This window comes from Dermacentor silvarum, chromosome 11 (genome assembly GCF_013339745.2).
Source record: "Dermacentor silvarum isolate Dsil-2018 chromosome 11, BIME_Dsil_1.4, whole genome shotgun sequence".
Classification (NCBI taxonomy): domain Eukaryota; kingdom Metazoa; phylum Arthropoda; class Arachnida; order Ixodida; family Ixodidae; genus Dermacentor; species Dermacentor silvarum.
Window position 1 is genome coordinate 95,206,305 of NC_051164.1, and position 23,790 is coordinate 95,230,094.

A 23,790-nucleotide genomic window follows, 5' to 3' on the forward strand; every position below is an offset into this window, starting at 1 on the left:
TCCTCAACCGCACCGACTGAGGTTAACCAGCCGCGAATTCTCAAACCCTTCCGTGGGGACGCTTTCGAGGATGCTGAAGTACTGACTCGGTCAATCTGAGCGTGCCGCCGAATTCAACGGCTGGACTGTGGAGCCCATGCTACGCAATGCCTATACTTTGCCCCCGAGGACTATGCGCGGACGCCTTTTTGTTTCTTTTCTTTGTTTGAGAAACATGGGGCTGGCCCTATCGTCACCGGGACCTATTCCGATAATCTCGTACCGGTACACGAAGTTCAGTCCTTACACGGCGCGCTGAAAAAAGCACCCCGAACGAAAGAAAACCGAGAGAGGCAATCGACCTCCAAAACCCGCGGTGGCATCATAAATGCGAACCTTGGCGGTCGGCGTCGGGCAGGACGCGAAGCTGATAATCATCCGCTTCCGCATCATTATGATCGGCGAAACAAACGAAGGCATTGCGCGTTCCCACCTGACGCGTGCAACTTCCTTCGGAACGATGACGCCGCCGAGCGCTTTGCTTTCGCCGACGCTATCAGGGTTCTTACGCTTTTCGCTTGCATCCGGCGGGAGGCCGCACATTAATGCGCGTAATTATATCCGTCGTCTCTGTACCTCCAGGGTCTCGCAATCCATTGAGCCCCCCCCCCCCCTCCCCCTCCTGTTGCGTGAGATACAGGTGCTCCTTGGACGGTTGCGAGGATGTGTTGTTTGCGAAAAGGTGTTGACCGTGAGCGAACTGCGGCCCCCTGAAGTTGCATACTTCCCAACAGGTTGAGGGGTGGGTAGGGGGAACGATAGAGCAAAGAAATAAAAACACCTACAGTAACCGCACGCCGATCTTTGTACGTCGGAAGTGTTGTGCAGCCAAGGCAGTAATAATTAATGTTGTGAGATTACGGTGAACCAGTACGCCACTCCTGGGATTGCTTCCGCTAACGATGGGCGTTGAACTTGTGAAATCCATGTAAACGCAACTTCATCGTGCGGAAATAACCACTTGTTTTCGAAAGGCACGCAGCGCTCTCCTACCTAGTGCGTTGAAACTCTGTGCCCAGTCGGAGAAGTACTTTCTAAAGTACAGACAAGCGCTGGTGCCTGCGAAAGAAGTTGGCAGCACTTGCTCTGTTCCCGTAGACTGTGCTCTAACGGTGACGAATCGCCCTGTTAAGCACAGCAGCCCGCTTCCGTCACGTGGTCCGCTGTCCCACGCACACCTCACTGTCTGCTGCGATTGGACGTTGCGCGCGCAGATCCGCGTGTCTGTCACACTCCCAACAGCGCCTGGTGCTACCTTGTAAATCACATGGTCCACCGCTTTGCACATAAACACGCACACCATGTGGTTCAAGACATCTATCACACTTCTAAACGGCACGTGGTCTGTCTTGTCTCTCAATTCACGTGGTCAATTGCATTTTTGCGCGCATTACCTGGCCCGGAGCGCCTGTTACTCACAACGGCTTTTAGAATGCGAAGCATTATACCCGGAGCCAAGGTCAAACGCCAGGTCGTCGAAGGTCACAGGATTACAGACTTTTGGGCTAGTTCGTTTGATACAGTCATTGGGACAATAGCGCTTTGATGACGCGCACAAGGGAGAATCGGTTGAAAGTAGCGCCCGTCCTTATTGTTCTTCCTTGCCCGCGTCACCTAAGCGCTATGGTCCCAATAATGTAGTTACGTTTCCTTCCGTGGTGGTGGGGGTGCCGCTGTTCGAGTTCAGGCCGTTGCTCGTCCGTCGCTCCTGATGGCACCCTTGTTGATCCGGGCTCCTAGCCCTCAATCTTCCGTTCGTTGTCAGGCTACACGTTGCATACAAGGCTCGCAACAACTCCTCCGTATGTACACGTTTATTTACATATGTACATTTCGCCAACAGCTCGCGGAGTCATCGACTCCAGCTCTCTCATTGCTATCCCATCGCTCTCCCCCAAAACATGGCCGAATTCCCCCTTTTAAGCAATTCGGTTCCCACAAAAATTTCATTCCTCCGCCCCTCGGCAGCGTAGGGCGGAGCACTCTCACAATCACAAACAGTTTTACAAGCATACACTGTCACGATCCAATGGTTAGCTCAAATCAGCCCAACAGTTTTCTTTCAGTCACCCCTATTGGTCATTTCGCTCTTTCCCGTTTCCCCCTGGCCAATCCTTACATTGTAGCTTCACTTCAAAGCAAACACGAGCAAACCAAAAATAAACAAACTAGTAACACAAAACAGCACCAATAAAGTACACAAGCAAAAGCCAGGAAAAGAATTTCCCTTCCACTTTTAATCCCCTTGTTACCCGGCCCATGCACTCGAGCAAGCCGCAAACTAGAGGATGCGCCGCGCAATTGCTTGAACACAGGTGGCGGCCTGCTCTATGCGACGAAGACCACCTGAGCAACGCGACTCCCACCTGCCCATTAGCCTCACAAGGAGCGCTGCCGGCGCGTGCCCTTTTATCCTTTGTCCAGCTCCCCCGACACCGTGGGTGGGGGAGCGAAAACAGTGACGATCGGCAAGTGACGCGTTTGTCGGCATCAGTTTGCCGTGGTTGACGGTTCAAAACATCGTGCACATGTGGTCCATGACCATCGGCTCAGCGGCGCCCGCCACCCCGCTCTAAACGGCCTATCTTGCTAGCCGATAGCGCGCGGCACTCCCCGGGCCTACACACATATGGAAACGTTTCTGTAACGTCCTCCTAGTTAGTTTTCATGCATACCTACACACATATGGAAACGTTTCTGTAATACCCCCCCTAGTTAGTCTCCATGTATACAAATAAAATATCCAAGTAAGGGTCGTCGAACTTAACAAATGTCGCCACCATGCTCCCGCTCGCTGGCCGCTATTGACTCGGCCCCTCCTTGCTCCACGCCCATGCGCGAGCTCTCCCACGCTTCCACGCGCACGCCCCTACTCGCTTTGCACCAACTCGTCTTGCTCCACTCGCCGGTACGGGTGTGCGCGCCACAAACAGACGTGGCTCGGTTGCGCTAGCTGCGCTATATGTTGCGCGTAGGCCTCTACTTGCAGATACAGCAATGAACCCTCGAAAGTATCAAGCGGAGGAGGAGCGTAACAGTGCAAAGGCTTTACAGAGACTACATAGACATGCGATGCCTACCGAAGTGGTGAGGCAGGAAGCGATTCGCGACGTGCCGACGAGATACGCGCGGCCGAACAGTTGGCACGCCAAGCGAACGGCCGCTGAACAGGCCGGAGAGACCAAGCCACTTGAGGGTCGCCCACGCGTAATTTCAAAAGCACTTAGTCGAATACGAATTTGGTGCGGCGTGTAGCGTTCGAGACTGTGTCTGGTTTCGATCGTACGTCGTCAGGGTGTCTCGGCCCGCGCATGTGGCTGTCCTCGAGCGAACGTTTCCCCTGGAGGACGCGAGTTCGTTCGGGCTTTGCGCCACGTGCAGGGGAGAAATGCTTCGCATTCATTTAAATAATCACCGGGCATGGTTTCTGCCGTAATTTCCCCGCACTCTTTTTCGTACGGCAGAGTTCTATAGACCAGGAGCACTATCCTTTAACGGTTCGCTTTCTGAACCGTTATAAGATCGCACACCAGAATGCTACAAACCAAAGTTTGCAACGCTTCTAGGGGCCAGCCATTTTTTGCCGGAGACTGCCGGACCTGCTGGAAAGAACAACGGTGGTAACGCTCAAGCTGTTCCTGTCGCATGTTTGCTGCCAGTGGGCGATCATCATGGATTTGTCGTCAGCTTCTAAGTCACCAAATCAGCAGCCCTGCGCGGTCCAGCTGCGCCGACAGCTGGGGACTTGGGTCGAGAGTAAGGGCGCTTGCACTGAACGGTTTTGCTAGAGTAACATTTTCTGGTCTGTAAGTCCATGTCCTTGCAAAACGCAAGGCAACAAAAAGTCAGCATAACACTGCAAGACGTCTTTTGTGAGCACCGCTTTGCCAGTGCCCGAATCAAGCGCGTTTTTTTTTTCTTTTTTCTTTTTTTTTTTTACAGCGAAGCTGGTATTGGCTAGGTTCCAGGAGATCGCGTCCGGCAACGGAAGTAGATAGATAGACCGGAAGTAGTTCAACAATTTGAGACGCGTTGCGCCACCTTGTGGCGTCGTATGAAATCGTCGGAATGGAGGCGCTTACTTCGGAATCGTAAAAAACTTCTGCACCGCACCGCGCTTTTCGCAGGAACGTATGTTTGCTTCTTCATTACGTGACGTAGCTCACCCTGACGGCCACGTGAGCGCGTCAGCGCTAGTACACGCGCTGTGATTGGTGTATTCGTCTTTAAGAAAAACGTCATTGTCTCTCCTAGATTGTGTGTAGGTTCTTTGTGCGTTAGCGCACATCGCGACGGCGAAAGGAGACCACCGACGATGACCGGGCCGCGGACGCCAAGCGCAAGCGTTCTGCGCGCCAGGACCGCGTGGTGAAAAAAAAAAAAATGTGAACCGTCCATGTGGCCCCGATCCCGGAAACTTGGAACGTTTCACCGGAGCAACGGTCAATCACCACATACACAGCTTCGCTGGTTATCTGCCTTCACAGAGTGGAATGGCACTGATTTTTTTTTCGTGTAGCGGCTGCACCACCTATGTTCGCGTAACCTGTTTGAGTCCGCAGGCAAGCATTTATTTGTGGTGTGCGAATACCCGAAATTTCCGAATATCAGTCAAGTAGCCTTCGCTCTTCTATTCGTATTCGATTTCAGAATTGATTGTTCGAAGTTGTCGAATAATCGTTCTGTTCGACTACTATTAGGAACAACTTTCCTTTGTTTCTAGTCTACAAGCTTCCCAGTTGGGCTGAAATCCAGTTGATATCGGCATTAGCGGTATCAAATAATCTAAATAAACCTTTTATTGCCAAACAGGCTGCACGGAATCTTTATGTTGACACGTGTACTTATTTTATCCTTTTCTCGGGGACTGCATTTCACCCGATTAACAACTTAAAGTTATCGCTCAGCGCGAGACGCTTTTGCATGATTGGAACTTACTGGAAGCTAGGTTATCGTCGATTCTATAGGTTATGTTTTCACTGAACCTTGTGTAATCAGATTATATGCACGGCACGAATTGTGTAGTACTTTCTCGAAGGCACGCAGGCACCAGCGATTACACTGGCACCTTAGACAAGTCATGTATAAAAGCCGACGCGCTTGACCGGCAGAATCACATTTTCGACGATCACTGCCAAGTGGCATCTGCGAGAGGTACGGGGATCGATACCCTGCACTTCTACGAAATGGTGACAATATTTCGCTTTTAGAAGTTGGAAATATTAGGTATACGATTTGATATTCCAAGGTCGTTTATCGCGAATATTGGATTCTATAGTCGAAAGCAGCGCTACTCGAAGACTCCAAGCATTTGCATACCTAGGACAGCGAAGGAAGGATTTGTAAACTACAAAGGGTTGATTGACGCCTAGAGCGTGCACTGCGAAAAAAAAATTAACAATCCTGCTCGTTCTAGACTAATGAAAGCCTTGCGTTGACCCACTTTTCTATCCGGCTTTCGAGGTAGCAGCGATAGATTCAGCCGTCGAACTAAATTACGCATGAGGTATTTGCAGGTAGTCTCGTAGTATTGGGGTCAAATCTTGACAATCATTCGACTGCTGCCCCCACCGACAGCTTCACGCATACATGTGCGTGTCACTGTCGTCCATCTCGTGGAATTTTATTAGCGAGTATTTACAAGTGCAGCAATGAACGGAACGGTGCATTGCGTTGCTCGCTTTTGCGACATCTCGCTGAGGATTCGGCAGCGTTGTTTGAGGACGATTTCCGAATGAGACCGCGCAACTTTCCCAGACGCTAAAAATAAATATCCATCGCAGATATATGGCATCTGACACATCAATGACAGCGACGCACATTTATTTATTTTATATTGTTAGCTCGAAGGCCCATACATAGTGGAAAAACAAATCTAACCTCAGTTTTCACATGACATCACAGTATAGAACGCACATTTAACATTAGATTCTTAGAGCCATGACGCTATGACAAGGAAGTCTAGCACGGCTGTGGACGACACGAAGGACGCCGACAGGAAGACACAGCAGCGTAGGTTTAGCCAGGCGCACCAGGAACAGCGTCGAGCCCGAGCCCCACTTCAGTAGCGCTGGCGATCCGGCTGCGGAGCTCTACACGACGCACTTCTTCTTCCTTACATCTTCCCCCCTCGCTGAAGACGGAGCCGCACAGGAGGCATACGGCGTCGTGAGGAAGAAGGGATCGTGATACGGCTTGAGCCGATCGACGTGGACAGTTTCGCGGCCTCGGCGACGCAGGTCCGTAGGGGGCGTCAGAGGTTCAATGACGTAGTTCACCGGAGAAGTTTGCTGCAGAGCCCGGTAGGGTCCATGGTATCGGGATACAAACTTGGAGGAAACACCTGATGTCGAAGTAGGCGGCACCCACAACCAAACGAGAGCGTCAGGCGAAAATTGTGGGGGCTCCCGTCGTCATGACGAAATTTCTGTAGCGCTTGTTCTTGCGTTGTAAGGGAGCGAGCTAGTTGCCGACATTCTTCTGCATACCGATTGGCTTCGAAAACCGGTGTACCCTCTGATAAGTCGGGACGGTAAGGAAGAATAGTGTCAATGGGAAATGATGGTTCTCGGCCATATAGAAGAGAGGAGAAAAGCCCGTCGTTGGCTGGGGTGCCGTATTGTAGGCGTACGTGACATAGGGAAGGATGAGGTCCCAGTTGGTGTGGTTGGAGGCGACATACATCGAAAGCATGTCGCCAAGAGTTCGGTTAAAGCGTTCTGTCAATCCATTTGTTTGCGGGTGATATGCGGTGGCACAGCGATGAATAATGCGGCATTCAGCGAGAAGTTCTTGAAGGACATCGGCGAGAAAGACGCGGCCGCGGTCGCTCAGTAGTTCGCGGGGAGCGCCGTGACGTATAGAACGAAGCGTTGAAGCAAGAAGGAAGCAACGTCACGAGCCGTCGCGGCTGGTATAGAGCGGCCGTTTCGGCATACCTCGTGAGGTGGTCTATAGCTACAATGACCCAGCGATTGCCAGCAGCTGTGTATGGCAGAGGCCCGTATAGGTCTATTTCAACCCGGTCAAAGGGTCGTGAAGGGCACGGCAAAGGTTGCATTGGTCCAGAAGAGCGGCAAGGATCAGGCTTGCGGCGTTGATATTCTGTGCAAGAGCGAATGTACTTTTGGACAAATGTGTACATACCGCACCAATAAAACCTATGACGTAGTCTGGTGTAGGTCTTCAAGAGACCAGCGTGTGCACACTGAGGGTCGGCGTGGAAAGCGGCGCATACATCTGTGCGGAGCTGCCGGGGTATTACAAGCAGCCATTTGCGGCCGTCGGAACTGTAGTTACGGCGATAGACGATGCCGTCGCGGATGGCGAAGTGCGAAGCTTACCGGCGTAGCGCTTGGGATGGTGGGCGTTCAGGTGAATCAGAGATGTAATCTATCAAAGATGAAATCCAGGAGTCCTTGCGCTGCTCCAAAGCCATGTCGACAGAAGCGAATGGGGGAAGTGGGTCGTCTAGGACGGAGACACTGACAATGTCAGGCCCACACAATGGACACTGACAATGTCAGACACACACAATGGACAGGCGAGCGCGAAAGAGCATCGGCATCTGCGTGCTTCTTGCCTGAGCGGTAGACAACCCGGATGTCGTACTCTTGGAGCCTCAGCGCCCACCGGGCTAGGCGGCCGCAGGGACCCTTGAGGGACGACAACCAGCAAAGTGCGTGGTGATCGGTGACAACATCGAAGGACCGGCCGTACAGGTACGGACGAAATTTTGTAATGGCCCAGATGATCGCTAGACATTCTTTTTCCGTGACTGAATAATTCGCTTCAGCTTTTGTAAGAGTGCGGCTCGCGTAAGCAACAACATATTCTTGGCAGCCGGGCTTTCGCTGGGCCAGCACAGCGCCAAGACCAACGCCGCTAGCATCCGTATGCATTTCCGCGGGAGCAGTTGGATCGAAATGGCGCAGTATCGGTGGTGTTGTAAGCAAGCGACGTAGCTTCGCGAAGGCCTCGTCGCAAGCCGGGGACCACGCGGAAAGATTGGGGTCTCCCTTAAGTAGCTCTGTCAGCGGTGCCATAATCGAAGCTAAATTTCGAATGAAGCGGCGGAAGTACGAGCAGAGGCCAATGAAACTACGCAAGTCTTTTAGAGACGTTGGCCTTGGGAATTCTTTAACAGCATGGAGCTTTGCGGCATCGGGGAGAACGCCGTCCTTCGACACGACATGTCCAAGAATTGTCAGCTTGCGTGCCACAAAGTGACATTTTTTCAGGTTGAGTTGGAGGCCAACGTCACTGAGACAGCGTAAAACCTGCTCCAAGCGATCAAGGTGAGTAGGAAAATCTGGTGCAAACACTACGCATTTAACACCAAAATCAAGACTTCTAACCAGCGCCATTGGTAAAAAGTTACAGAAGCACTTAAGTCTCCTTAAATGCATTGAATAATTCTCCTTACGTGGGACACGACATCGTGCTAGCACGACGTCGCGTCCCACGTGAGGAGATCTTTATATTTAGAGGAGCGGGTACCATGCCTCTCGCGTCCGGAATGGGCGTCAAGCCAAAAAACGATGTTGTGCTGAAGATCGAGTGCACGTTAGAGAACCCCAGGTAGTGAGAATTCATCTGGAGCTTCTAACTGTGAGGCGTCTCTCGCACTCATAACCAAACTGTGCCCTTGATACGTAGAACCGCATAATTTATTTTAGTGAAATTTAATATGAGACATAAAACACCCAGTTTCTCTTCAAGAGACGATTACTTGTGAGGAAGTATTCTGCGCAAGGCGGAAGGAGATTGAAGAGGGATGTTTATTCCTGGTTTACTATGTTCAGTTTCCTTTTTCTTAATGGATGTTTACCGCGTACTACACTGAACAAAAATGCACTGGCCAGGGAATATCCGATAAAGCCGATTGTCTTCACCGCCTTTGAATGTAACTTAAAACTGAGGAGGGCAATTCAAACATGGCATTGCGAACTTTCTTGTTCACTCCTAGATTGATTTCAGTTTGCACATTTGTATATATATTATATATATATATATATATAATATATATATATATATATATCATAGCGGCATATTGTGACGCTTTGTCTAACTACAACGCGTCTGTCTTTTCTCTTCTTGCAAGAAAACTGATTTATGCGTCCTGCCAGCTTAAGGTACGAACCACCGGGTGATTCCACCTACCCGGTCTCTCAAGTTTGCGTTTCCTGTAAGGCGATATTCCACGAAGGGCAATGCATTTACGGACAAGCAACCCTCCCTCTCTTGATAGAGACGCAACCGGAACGTTAATGGCGCCTGCACCAGAACCCCCGCGCGATGTCGTTTCCTCATTTTAGCGCGTCCTATCATGCTATTGCCTTTCTTCGCTACGCTGCTTGGCACGGTACTATAGAGCCCCAGCCTTGCGGCTCGGTGACGTCATTGCGCACTAGCTGTAGATGCGCCCGTTCTGCCGCGTTTATTCACGCTCACCGAAGCAGAGTTCTCGCGATCTGTTTCTATGCAGACGCTGCATCAGCGACCCCGGGCTCATATGCAACACTTTCGCGAAAGCTCGGTAGGATATGGTCGGACTCACATCGTCCAGGCACATCTTGCGTCGATGCGAGGGGACAACCAGGGCAGCTTAACTGTCTGTCCTCTTTCTTGAAGCGTGCCACGTTCTGACGTTGGGGAAGATGATGATCGTCAGCTATGGCACGCACCTACTAAGAGGGATAGGCCTAGAATCGGGCGACAGGAGGTATCATAAGAGAAATCATTACTCTACGACCAGAAACGAAAAAGTTCAAAAGGGGGAAAAAAACGAAAGGAAAGAAAAGTGCGAGACTACATGAACAAAATTATGAAACAGGTATTTTGACGTGAGCTGTTCTTTTTACTTGCTTCTTCTTCTTTCACCGAGTGCAGCTAAACCAAATAATAATATACAGTGTTACGTGGTTTTCACCTCAGTTTTCAAATGCTAAATCATGTAGTGCTATTGCTGAAAGCTTGGCGAGTTATTTAATTGTGTAATCAAACATCTTGACAGCGCTGAGGGCACAGCGCACTTCGTGCTTTTTGGCTCGCGTTCTTTAGCGCTCTTTACTTATTTCACAAATAGATGTAAAAATTTAGGTGGGGATTAATAAGATGAAATGATTGGAAGCGTGCGCTTACTGCAACTCAATTTCAATTCTGTACTGTGTATGTGTGTGTGTGTGTGTGTGTGTGTGTGTGTGTGTGTGTGTGTGTGCGTGTATGTATGTATGTATGTATGTATGTATGTATGTATGTATGTATGCCGCTGTATGCACTGATGTCCATCGTACGCACGTGGACCAGGGGCACAACAATAACAGCTATGACCTTCACGCTCAATCTTGAAATAACTTATGGGATCGCCGACGGGATTTAAAGCGATGAGTGATTAACCATTGGAGCCCTTTACAAGGTGCTGGTGTCGTAGTCATGTGCCGGGAAACTTAAGACGGTAATATTCTATTTTTGGCTTAATCATGAAAAGCAACGTCATATGTTTGCATTAGATAACATGTTCGTTGTAAGTTGTTGAAACGCGTATTCAGCAAACATTGGCTAAAGAAGGCACTCGCTTCTATGATGGAGCGTGTACATGATCTTTTTAGTTTATTTTATTTTTTTAGATAATTTTGCTCATCGTATAATGATTGTGCATCTCGCGTGCTTGGCACACTGCTACTAAAAAGACCAGACCCTGTCAATATGTCTTTCGTTCGAGGCCCCTCCTAAACAAAATTGAATCCGTTAGACACTTTTTAAGTTGCTTATATAATTGCGTGATGTAAAGTCCAGTGCGACGTCTTCTTGTAACGACAAATACTATCGCCGGTCGCTTAGTCAAACGACCCGTACACTTATAGTGATATCCTCGAAAGTTTTCTATCGGGAGTAGTTCAACACTTTTGTCGCTAGTGGGCGTGTCTGCTGCTAGCTGATGCGCTGTCGATTGCTGTTTATCGGTAGTCGATATCGTTAACAGTTCCCGCGCCAAGGAAATTTGTCTTGGGTAACGGGTAACAGCACTTCGCAAGAAAGTTTTCAAGCGAAGCTTGTATTGCCTCACAAGTGTGGTACTGGTGTCATGCTAAAGCCCTATCGAAAACCTGTCGAAAACTCGCGTTTCGTTGACTTGGTACATACCAAAATTGGCATTGAAGGCTACGAATGTATGACTAACAAGACTGGTTGGTCATGACAGCAACAACATCACATGCTGGTCAGTTATGTCACGATTAACGATAATAAAAATCACCTGTGGTGCATACCCGTATTGAGTATGCGGGTGTGAGCCGGGGACAAGAAAGAAAAAAAATCACGTGTGGCTTATACCGAGGCCACACATTTCAGCTCCTCTGGTTTACTATCTGTACGGGGTGCATGGTCGGATATCGTGACGCGCGCGACCAGTCAGGGTCGTTTGGTGTGTTGCGGGGAAGGAAAGGGGGTTGGCGCGCGCTCCGCCGCGCTTCCCTCGCCTCAGATCTGTTTCGGCGCCCGGATACAAAGGCCGCGCGGGGTGCGTTCTGCCGAGGAGCAGGCTGCGTTTGAGCAACGGTGCCGCGAACTCGCTCGGGAAAGGGCTCGTATTCGACGTGCCGGTTCTAGCGTGAGGGCTTCCGAAGCCCAGACGAAGCTTCAGCGAAGAGCCGCGAACCCCGAGTTGCGGGAGTGCGATGTTGTGGCCAAACGTCAGCGAAGAGCCGCCGACCCTGAGTTTAGGGCAAACGAAGCGGAACGCCTGCTACAGCGTCGTCTTGGCAGAAGCTTTGCTTACCCCAATTTTCTCGACAGGGGAAGGGCTCTGCATTTTTTTCATTTTCCGTCCATTTTACAGTGAAAGCTGTATATGGCTACGTGAAACGAAATACCATTCGTCCCATGTTTCTCTAAACATCTCCATTGGCTGCGCCGTCAGTTACGTCGTTCTCTACGTCTCACCCAAACACGCGCGCCATTGGCAGCGCCGTTAGGGACGTCGTTCTCTGCGTCCTACCTGCTCTGCCCGCAACGCCGGCTCTTCGGCTCGCCGTTGTCGCATCAGTTCGATATCTCGAGTTAGCACGGCGTCGTGGTTAGCAACGTCCGCCCGCCGTTGGCGCCTGCGTTCCACTTCACGATTCCAACGTGGACGTTTCGTCGCAGCCGAAGCCAAAGTGCCGCTCGAGAAACTCCCGCCGAAAGCAGGCGTTGGCCCCGGCGAACGCGTTCCCGCCATTGCCACGTTGACGCTGCTCTGCCCGCAACGCCGCCTCCTCGGCTCGCCGTTGTCGCACGCGTTCGATATCTCAAGTCAGCTCGACGTCGTGGTTAGCAGCATCCGCCCGCCATTGGCGCTTGCGTTCCACTAGAAACACAAACACGTAACCAATAATTGAGAAACGCTTCAATACAGCGTCGGGATTAGCCCACTGCTAAACAACGGGGCCGCACGTTTCAGCTTCGCTGGTTAACCCTCTGTACGGAGTGCTTGGGCGGTGTTTTTTTATCTTCGCCCCGACAAGCGCATTTGTTGAAGCGCTGGCTCCCGCGACATTCCTTGTTCTCCCACTGGTAATTACTGTCAAGCTTATATATAGACAGTTTTTTTCATGGGCGCCGCCATATTGCGTAGGCAGTGGCGCCATCTCTCTTTTTTTCTACATCTCCTGTGGCGTTGACAAACGCCTGCCCTGCGTCAAAAGGGATCAGGACCACTCACTTATTTACTTACTTACTGCTGGCTTGAGCGGGCGCTCCGTGTTGTATGCCATGGTATGCGCTTGGCGGCAGTTTCTGGTGGTTTCTTCGCGCTGGCGGGGTCGGTTTAGCATAACATGGCGTCTTCTACGCGGGAAACAGTTCTGTAAGATGTACTGAAGGGATTTAAGTCAGCATGGCAGGAGTTTCTGAGGCGTTGAGGCGGATGGAGTACCAATGCGATGTGCGCGCGCGTCTTTAGAGCCTACAATGAGCCTCGGAGATCACTTCTGTATTTCTCAAAATTCGTTTCACGAATGTGACCTTAGTAGAGCATTTTCACTGTAATTATAAGCTGAGGTATAGCAGCAATGAATAGCTACAAAACACATCACTATCCTAACAACGTGGGTACCGTTCTTCTGCGGAGTAAATTGAGCTGTTTGCTTTGACAGGCGCTCAAATCGTTATCTGTAGATACATTGCGCGACTACCTCGTTTGTTGGATGAGGTTTCTGCCCACGCATAATATAGTTTTGGTTGGCAATAACTGCGTACCACACAGCGTGAATCACACTTGTGGAGCCGTCGAGCGACCGGCTGCAGACTACGCGAGTGTCCGAGGCAGTGGTAGATGTATGCGTTACAGATCTCGTCGATCTACATAGCGCATGGTCCCAGCACGAGGCATGACCATGCGAAGCCTTAGTGTGTCGTTAGCCAATGTTTTTTTTTTTCTTCGCGGAAGAAGAGTACGAAAGCCGGTTAATTTTTTTTTCGTCCACTGCGACGCTTTCATTCTAATTGTGTATTGTGTAAATTGTGTATTCACAAATAGCAGCCGGATTCTTTATATGCGATCCCCTTGGATATTATGCCTTATAGTGCAAAATAGCAGTGCCGAAGCGCAAAGCTTATATGCATCATACTGGTCTAGCAACCGCAGTGATCGCCGTGTTGAGCAAGACCGTCGACCTCATACAGGAGGCTAACGTAGACATAGTATAGGGATTTCAAGTCTGCTATAGACTTGAAGGCGTGAGAACGGTGGCGGTGGCTTACGCAAATGTTTTATAACGATTGAAAGGCTCGCCGCACGCCATTTCTCTCCCAATGAAAAGGTATATATATATATATATATATATATATATATATATATATATATATATATATATATATCATGATAAGGTAGGAGATCAATGGGCCAGTCGTTATTCGAAGAAATTATGGCACAATGGAGGCGTTGTGGTAAACGACAACGTAAAGTTTATTTATGAAAACAGTTTCGAGAGTGGAAAGCTCTTCGTCAGGGCAGTTTCCAAGTGTGTGTGTGTGTGTGTGTGTGTGTGTGTTGGCTACAGGCGCGGCCTTGGAAGGCATGCCGGCAACAGCTCCGCCCGAGTGCCCCCTTTCATGCAGGAAAGTTCGCCACAGTTCAGAAGCGCAGCACGAGACGGGCGAACAAGACGACGCGCACAGCGATGCGGAACAGGACACAAGCCCGCAACGTGTGTGAGACCCACCCCGCGCATGGTGCACCCCGCCCCCCCCCCCCCTCCCGACACAACGCCCTGAAATGAGTCCGCCAAGCGTTACCGATGGATTGGCGTAAGTACGCCAATCCATTGGACCGATTGTGTGTGTGTGTGTGTGTGTGTGTGTGTGTGTGTGTGTGTGTGTGTGTGTGTGTGTGTGTGTGTGTGTGTGTGTGTGTGTGTGTGTGTGTGTGTGTGTGTGTGTGTGTGTGTGTGTGTGTGTGTGGCGGAAGATTTAATGCTTTGCTACTGCGCGGCCCCGTTCTTTGTGCCGTTTGTGCTGCACTGGCGTATTCCTCGCACTACGGTGGCGCGGAGCTCGCGCGAGGAGTCTGTTGGATCAAAAAGCAGCTTCGAATAAGGTTCGGTCGCACATTGTTCCGCACAGTTGTTGGCGGTTCCTCTTGGAGATACCGCGTAATACGCGTCCTCAACCTCTGGCTAAGGGAGAGGAGGACGATAAACACTGGGGAAGACAGGAAGGTTAGCAACCCCTGGTTAACAATTTGGTATCAGCGGAGGACTTTCCTTGAAACCCTGCACGATCGGAAGAGCTGATCCCGTGGCTGTATTTAAACGGCTTTCGCGTGACCCGATGCACGGTTTTGTAGAAGAGTCTTTGCACGTTAGAAGTGAAGAAACCTCTGGACGAGTTCACTGTAACTTCGGTTTAGTTGTGCATGTCCTACAGGGTGTGATATTCCTTACACATTCCTGTTCCGCTATCTCGAAAGCGCAAGCGCCTGTTGCCACTCGTAATGGTAGAAGCTGCTTTGTACGGGGAAAAGCATTCTGTTAAAAATAATGAAACTATAGCCCGAGTAACCTTTATCTTGAATGCCGCATTATTACGCATAGAGCCTGCTCGCCTATATTTGTTGACTATTTGAGGGGATATTGAGACACTGTGTCAAAGGTGGTTATCGCTTCGCCAAATCAGCTTTTTGCACGCGCCAACATCTGCGCCGAAACGTGAAACGGCTGTTCCATCGCTGCATACCTTATCTAGCGTTCAACACTGCATTTTATTTCAGTCGAACCTTTACTTCTTATCTCCTTAACCTAAACACTTTCGCGCCGTAGCTCCTTCCTTCCTTCGACACTATATCATTCGCGGTTAACGGGGCCTTGCCCCGGACGTTTTGTTGTTTCTGTGGCAGTGGTGCCGGGCGGCGGCTCCGTTGACTTGGGCAAGGAGGAGGTCATTGGCCCACATCTCGGCATCGGCCACGCTCTCTGCTGGCGTCGCAGAACAAACAGCCTAGCCGAGGAGGCCACGATTGAAAGCAGGAAAGGAGCGTACTGCGCCACGACCTTCTTCCTTTCCCTCCTCCTCCGACCTCCTCTTCCAACCGCTACTCAGTCACCGCGCGGCGTGCGGTAATCGTTGCTGCATTTTGTTTCGTTGCTCTCTCTCTCTCTCTCTCTCGTATTGAATAATCCAAAACGCAATTAGCCTCAACCGCTGCATAGCCCCCACTCACCTTGGCGCCGCTTGCGCATGGAAACTACAGCGAGGCTAGGCGAATTCGTTTCGTAAATCGGTGATAAGAAAGGGAAATGGGGGAGGGATGTACTCGGGTAGGAGAGGGGAGGGACTGAGAGTTGCGGAAGAAACAGTGCTTCGGGTGGCATACGCTTGGAGGTCTTCTCTCGCGTGCGTCAGTTCCAGGATCCAAATTTCCTGCTTTCGAACGTCGAATAAGCGCGGTTTCGCAAAAGCATTCTTTAGCGCAGTTATAGCCGTCGCGCGGAGCAAACAGCCTCACATTCAAAGAGACACGGCACGTTTGCTTTGCGCTAGACCAATCTCCTTGTACTAATTGCATTAACCAATGCACTAACCTTGCACTAACCAGCCTAAGAACAAGCTCTACTTACCCACCTCTATTTCTCTGTCTCTCTCTTTCCTCGTGACCACTGAAGGCCAAACAACTTTTCTTCGTCATTGCTGTGGACGAAAACACAAAGGGGGCGCGGGGGGGGGGGGGGGGGGAGAGAACGTGAGAGAAAAGAAAGATGGCTGTGGCCAGAGAAACCGACCATTCTTGTAACGCGTAATCGCCGTAAGAAGAAGGGGTAACCGAGATGCTCGATGTTTTTTGGTTAGTTACAACCAAGTGACGCAAATAGACAGTGAAACCTGAAAAGCTTGGCGTGAAATTAATTGTTTCACTGAAACGTAGAAATAATAACGAAAGTGGAGATAAACGTGCAGTAAAAGACAACTTGGTGCGCGCAGGTGGGAGTTCAACCCACGTGCCTTCCGCATTACACGTGCGGGACTGCACCCTTAAAGGAACACTAAATGCGAAGCCGAGCTAGGGTGAAAGGTTAAACTCCAGTGTAAGCGAATTCGTCATTCCCAGCGAGAACAGAGCTTTTCTAATCGAGAAAATTACGGAAAATAGGAAAACTCGGAGTGGCGCCACCTATGTTAGACTATGGAACCGGGTTACTTGAACTTGTCCGTTTTGGCGCGGGCGATTCAGATGGAGGAGCGGCAGCGGTACCTCCGGAGGTTAATATTGTGCGCAGCAGAGTCGTATATTGGCGCACAGAGAAAAGATGGTATACTTCTAGACGAATAACCTGTCGAACTAACTCGGCTTAATATTTTCATTTAGTGTCCCTTTAAGCAACCATCGCGGCCGTCCTCTCGTCATTTTTTCCTGCGTATTGTGCGCAAGATTAGCCCTTGGCGTGTTAGACAGCGCCACTTAATACCCTGGCGGCGCATGTGAAACGTTCTTTGAACCGCCTGCATCACGTAACCTTGCGGTGCGTTATTTTCAACTTCGCCTCCTTCCGTTCTGCCCGAGAAAAAAATGTAGCTTGAAAAAGAGACAGACATGAGATAGATGACACGGGTAAGTCTGTGTCCCGTAGCCTTCATTGTGTGTCTGACAATGAAGGCTACGGGACACAAGTTTTCCCGTGTCATTATCTTTTGTAAGCTACGTTTTTTTTTTCGTTTTTTTTTTCTAGCGCTATGAACCGACCAGCCTAACAACAAGTGCTGGTAACTCCTCTTTGTCTAGTGGTTTAGTCTGTTCCCACTGTTCCTGTAATATTGAATAAGCATCTAACGATTGTCCGCCATCGGCACTCTTGTGCCTTACCGCGAATACGTACACCCTCGAGCAAAAGTTTACGGACCAAGGATGCCGCGATAAAGCCAACCTATTTATCACCCAGTGAACGTAACTTGACATTGAAGTCTGTAGTCTAAGCTTCTCATTGGGAACATTTTAGCGCAATCCTCAATTTCAGTTTATCGTTTAGTTCTTTCTGCGAGGGCCGTGGTCCCAATACTTTTGCTAACCGGTGTACATATATGTCTGTCTATCTCGTGAAAGGTAAGCTACCAGACTACTCGAACTGGAACTCGAGCTGAAGGTCCAACTCCTTCGGGAGTCGGAGCTTTACCGTCGTACGCTGGCTCGTATCTCCATTTCCTTCACATCCCGACTCTTTCCTTTTCTTCTCCGCATACTATAAACTTACGTATGGATAAAAAATATAAATAAATAAAGATACATAAGAAAAACAGACATCTCGGACACAGCAGTGGTATAGAGTGGAGTGAAGGAGGCGGCAGTGACGCAACGATAGGCGAGAGAGTTAACCATTCTTGCGGTTACTCGTCACCGCGCGTTATTCCCTCCCTCGTCTCTTTCCTTCTGCCACAACAGTTTTACAACATATGCAAATGGTGCATGTACACAGCTTTCTATCTTTCTCTTTCTCTACCTGCCATCATCGTCGCCAAATATCCATTCATTTCCTTTTTTTTTTTTTGCCAGTCCCGCTTCCCCATACGCTGAGCAGCAGAGCCTGGTTGCCTCCAGCTGTTCCTCTCTCCACTGACCTTTCATTAAAGACCTCTCTCTTTGTCTCTATACGACCTCCTCTCCTGTATCGAAAGAGCAGATAACAAGCTCACTCTCGTCCTCACCTCAAATCTCTCTCTCTCTCCTTCGCTACCTCGACGAAAGCGAAAGGTCAGACCAAGCTCGCCCTCACCCTTCCCACCTAACCCCCTCCCCCTCACTCTCGCTACGCCCGACGAAAGTAAAAGGCCAGACAACTGCGTTTCGTCACAAACTAGTCAGCGGGTGAGCCCGAGATCCAACTCTTGCTGCGGCGAGGCACACTCACTCGGACGGCGGAAGTCCGCGGGCGTCGAACGAGGTCGGCCCTGTACTACGTACCACAACCTGCGATCGATTGCGCGTGCCGCTCTCGAAGCCACCGGCGGTGTGTCCTCCTTTGCTGCGTGCTAGACCGGGTCTCTGGCTGCTCCGTTCCCGCGCCTCCTGCTGCTGCTGCTGCTGCTGCTCCGGTGGAGATCCTAAAGGGTACGAGCCTGTCGGAAGTGTGTTTGCCTATATGATAGACCGATACTACAAGGGCTGTCGCTCGCGATAAGTCTTGCGCGTTCTTTCTACTGCTTATAGTATAGGGTTCGACTCCCGACCCACCATCACGGCCTCATTCCGACGGAGGTGCAATGCGTGAACGCTCGTGGGTTTAGGTATTCCCTGTCCAAGTGGCCAAAATTAGGCCGGGTACGTGTCTGGCTGCTTCATTCTCGCAGTATCTGCTGCCGAGTGTCTTGCTCGTCTTACTTACCTGCCGCCTGAACGGGAGATCCGAAAAGGTACCAGGTCTGTTTCAAGTGGGTTCCCGCCGACTGATGATGCGCTCCTATAACAGACATTGCGCTATCGCGTAATCTAGAGGCGTCTGCGGTTGAACCACGAGGGTCGCGGGTTCGTATCCCGGCTCACTGCGAACTGGTTTTGGCACGTAAAGCCCCAGAAAGAAGAAGATGCGGCCTCATTTCGGTGGAGACAGAATGCGCAAGCGCTCTTGAGTTACGATTTTGTTGCCAAAAAAGTCAATACTATAGGCTAGTAGGTGTTCGCGAATTGAAAGTCCGTCGTGCGTTCCATAATGGGCGCCAAGTGAAGAGCAATTTGCTGTAGTTTCTTGTGGCACTGCCAGGTATAGCGCTGATACCTTTCGTATGTTGCTCGTTTTGTCCAGTTTGGCGGCACTTAAGTTTCAAAACGAATGCTGATATCACGATCCTCACCACCACCACCATCATTCGATCATCATGTCGTAAGTCGCACATAATTGCGTTAATCATATCATCGTGTCGCATCGCACAGCAATCTCACGAACTCAGTAACGCGATCAGAGAACGCGTGCTATTGAATATGCATGGTCGCTTAATGCAAACGTTCGAGGAGTGTGCATAGCCTGCTATGACAGCGGCAAATGGCAATATCGTTATCGTGTCCGGCTTCCTTTAACACTTCTGAGAAGCAGCTTTGATAGCGAGCCCAGCCTAACCACTAGTTGCGCATGAGGAAATAATTTCCCTGCAAAAATTACTACGCAAAAATATGACGCTAAGCGTCTGCGATAGCTGCAAGCATGGGAGTTATCGATGGATTTGCTAGATTACGTCCTTGGCAGCTTCAAACAAACTTGTGACTTTGTAAATTCATCATATATTGAAGAAAATAAAAAGCGGTATCAATGCAGCAACTCGTAATGGCTAAGATATACACAGATACTTATTACTTTCATTCTGAAAGCGCGTTAAACAGAATACTAAAAGGAAAACCTAAATCAGTCTAGACTGATAAACTATGCCTTCAAAACACTAGTCTTCGTTAATTTCGCGGTAAGAATGTGTTTACTAGAACAAAAAATTACGGCCACACTTTCATTTTAAAACGTTCTCGCCCAAACCCCAGCGCCGGCGAATGATCAGTGTGACGTCACGAATTTCAAATCATTTAATTGTATTTGAGGCCTTGTGGCGGCAGTAAAAGTTCTCGAAAATTCCTACGTTCTGTCTTTGGCTCCTTCAGAATGCAATGCAGCTCTTCACCTATAAAAAAATTACAAGGCCAGAAGCAGAGGACGTCAAAATCAGTGACATCACAATGATGGCTGGTTAGTACGGGAACTTGAAGACGGCGGCGCCACCAGTCTTTCGTTTCTGCGTCTTTTCTCATAAATCCTCCTCTCACGGCATGTAGGAGTGGCTTTTTTCTTGGTGTTGTAGAAGCGTAACTTACTAATACAGCTCAAGACAGTTTTTTCTCCTTAGTGTCCCTTTAGATGTTACCGCGAGAAAGTTCGCCGAAGCGTGTGCATTAGACATTGGAGCAGCGCGGCAAAGGCAACAACGTGCTATGAACCTCTTCGCGGCTATAACGCATTGCCGAACTAAATCACCAAGGCCTGTTAAACCCGTGCATGAACACCTGCAGCACGCGTTGCGTGGGTAAGCGGAAATCATTAGTTAAAATGTCTGTTTTCCATAAACGCCTAAAAACCGCCGTGGTCCTTGCATCTCGCATCGTGTTCATCGCGCCGTAACTTTACGGGCAGGCACTTCGTGTCCAGTCGTTGAACCGTGAGTACGTGCACTGCCACAAACGCTTTAGCCATTTGTGTGCTTGAATATTGTATGGTATAATTACACCTAATAGCCGAATTTCCGCCGCATTTCGGAAAACTCTTCTGAAATTGGACACCTGGGCTATAGTTTGTAGATGTTCATGGTATGGAAGCAGGATCGAAGGACGCACGGAGTCCGAGGCAGGACAATCCTGTGTGGGTCTCCGTGAGCCCTTGATTGTGCTTTAGTACCATGAGCTGTTCCGACAACAGCGGTTCACCACTCTAAATACGGTACATAACACTTGCTAAATATGCACATGTTCGGATTTTTCGTGCGCTGATAAATAGAAGCATAGGAAGATATCGAGATCGTTATTGAAATGGCAGATATATAGGTTTGCCGGCGTGTAACTATTCGCTCACGTCTTGTGGGAGAGGGGAGAGAAAATGTTGAGAAACTGGAGAGAAAAGGGGGTGTAACTATTCGCTCACGTCAAGGCAGTGGTAAAAGGGAGAGAAAGGCCCTAGAATGAGCAGGGCTGAAAAATAAGTCGTGTTTAAAATGGAAGTAACATTTTAAGGAATGTACCGAATTCGTCCGTAGTCGTATACATCACTCTTCAATATTATTACTCATGCTTTGCAAGTTACGTTAACCTTCTGGCAATGTTAGCTTTAGTATAGGTGTACAACGTACCTTGAGTTAAACGTCGCTCTCAATGTTGACTGTTTGGCCACAGAGAACCGGCATGGAGCGCAAAATTTTGTATATACCAGAAGAACGCTGATAAAAACGACGGAAATTTCCAGACTTTAACCGTTGCGTACTCTATAGCATCCAGTGTCATCCGTTCTATCGATCAGTGACACAATTGCGCCGACCAGACACTACCAAACGTTGTGGCATTACAGAGAACGATAGTCGGTATTCTTTGAAGGCGTCGCCATATTTCATTTAACCTTTGTGGTCTCTACGGCTTTCTTGAACCTTGGGTCTCGTGGAGGCTAACCTACTCGTATTCGCCATTCTGAAAGCGTAACGCATCGGCATAGCTTGACTAAAAAAACTTCGAGGCCCCTTTCCCATTCCCCCGGTGTAGGGTAGCCAACCGGATGTTATTCTGGTTAACCTCCCTGCCTTCTGCTTTTCTCTTTCCTCCTCCTTGATGCTGATCAGCCGAACCACGCGGTCGGGGGTGGCATTCCGCGGCGGCATTCCGATGGGGGCGCAATGCAAAAAACGCTTGTGTGCGTTGAGTTAACGTTAAACAACCCCAGCCGGTCAAAGTTAATCGAGAGCTCCCACTACAACGTGCCTCATGATCAGATTTCATAATCAGGTGTTTTTGACGCGTAAAAACCCCGGCATTTAAGTTTTCAATAACTTTTTACTCTTTAAGGTCCATTCTAGGATGTCAGGTTCAGAGAGGAGGTCGGTTAAAGTCAGCAGTGCTATGATTGCAGCACTTTGTCTTCCGCCAATGAAATAAATAATAAAACTTAAAAATGAGAAAACAAATTGTTTTTGCACTTCTGCAGAAAACGGTGGAAGTTAACAGGGCGACTGGATAGATTTTCTTCTTTATAATACCGTTAAACACGACATCGTTACAGGATTCTTCTTTTTACTCCCGTTTCATTGTTAATATATTTCGCGGAGTTTCATTATTTCATACACCAAGTAGCCCAACAGCGCGTCTTCCTCACGGTCTTGTCGCTTTGTTTTCACTGCTTCAGTTTTAATACTTATTGGGCTGCTTATAATCATGTTACGAAATTAGTGGCATATGCGTGGCATATGCATAGTTACTGTCAGTGCTATTATGAAGTTGTCTAAGACAGTTTTGAACCTGTATTAAGATAACAACCGATCAAGTACTGTTACTTCTGGCTCCGTTACGGCCAATCGCGGCCATTCACACTCGCAGCAAAGCTTAGTTGATGTCCTACACGACCGTTCAAGTGTTGCGGGAGCCCTCTAAATCGAGCAATAGAACGTGCCATATTGTTTTAGATGCGAAGCAGCTTAGTCGCGGGGGCCTTTGTCCGTCCTGCGTCCCGCGGCGTCCCACACCACCACAGCCCATACGCGTCCCCTACCCCTCTCTCTCTCCTCTTCTACGCAGCCCCCCTTTCTCTCCTCTAGGGAATCCTCTACTGTACGGAGCGGCGCCCGCGTCCCACACCGCCACAGCGCATGCCCGACTCCCTCCCCCTCTTTCTCCTCTCCTACGCTCCCCCTTTCTCTCCTCTAGGATTCCGGAGCGGCGCGCACGACAGGTGGTGCGACAGCTGCATACTCCGCTGGGGGCGCCACGGTAGTTCCGCGGTATGAAAATGACTGAGCGCGCGCGCCTCATTTTCTCTCCTGTGCAGCGCCGCGATGAGCGCTCGGGCCGCTGCCGCGAAACCATCTCCCGCTCAAGCTAACCATCTCCCCGCTGCTTCGCATCCACACATGGTTCCCTTTAGCGGGAGATGGAGTAATAATTTGGTTTTTCTCGCAGTACACGTCACTTTGACGTGGTTAGTTTTCGCGGTTTTGTGAGGTCGCGTGAGAGACAGGCTAAGTGGGCGTAGCCAGAAAACATTGGACCAATAGCAGAGGGCTAATGCTCAGAAGGCGTCGAATCAGGAATAATTGTTTACTTCCCTCGCTGATAACCGAACTTTCCAGCTAAACAATATGCAAACAGGATCTTCAAGGTATACCTTACCCAGGTAAAGTGGTTTGGTGATTTTTTTTCTTCGGTGGCCTTTCCCCATGGGCTAAAGGCAACGAATAGAGCCCGCGACCTCTTAAACCAGCAATAGCGCGTCACAGGCGTTGAGCCAACAATGACGTGTAGGTAAGAGAAACTCTGTGCCAGCTGCGAAATTCAGTTCCGAAAACACACCGACTTTGACACGAAGTCGTCGGATACCGACGCACGACATAATGCCTCCGCGTTAATAACTCGGGCACATTGTACGCGCTTGCATTGTGCAATGCAGTATGACGCGTATGAAGGGAAAGAACAAACGCGGTTTATTAGAGATAGCACTGCGACACGGGCAGATCACTGTCGGACATCACGACCACGTGGCAGAAGAGGGACGCGCAACA

The 23,790-nt window shown here is 49.6% G+C and overlaps 1 protein-coding gene across 2 annotated transcripts in view; it reads left to right on the top strand.

Moving 5' to 3' along the window:
• LOC119434146 (putative defense protein 3) overlaps nucleotides 1–23,790 on the top strand; it is a 42,396-nt gene that overhangs the window by 2,963 nt on the left and 15,643 nt on the right. Inside the window, exon 1 of one of the 2 annotated variants that reach the window (XM_037701468.2) lies at nucleotides 18,339–18,616. The exons of the other annotated variant lie outside the window; for it this stretch is intronic. The gene's annotated coding sequence lies outside the window, so the exon portion shown is untranslated. Of the gene's footprint in view, nucleotides 1–18,338; nucleotides 18,617–23,790 lie in introns of those variants that run through there. 2 annotated transcript variants of the gene reach the window in all.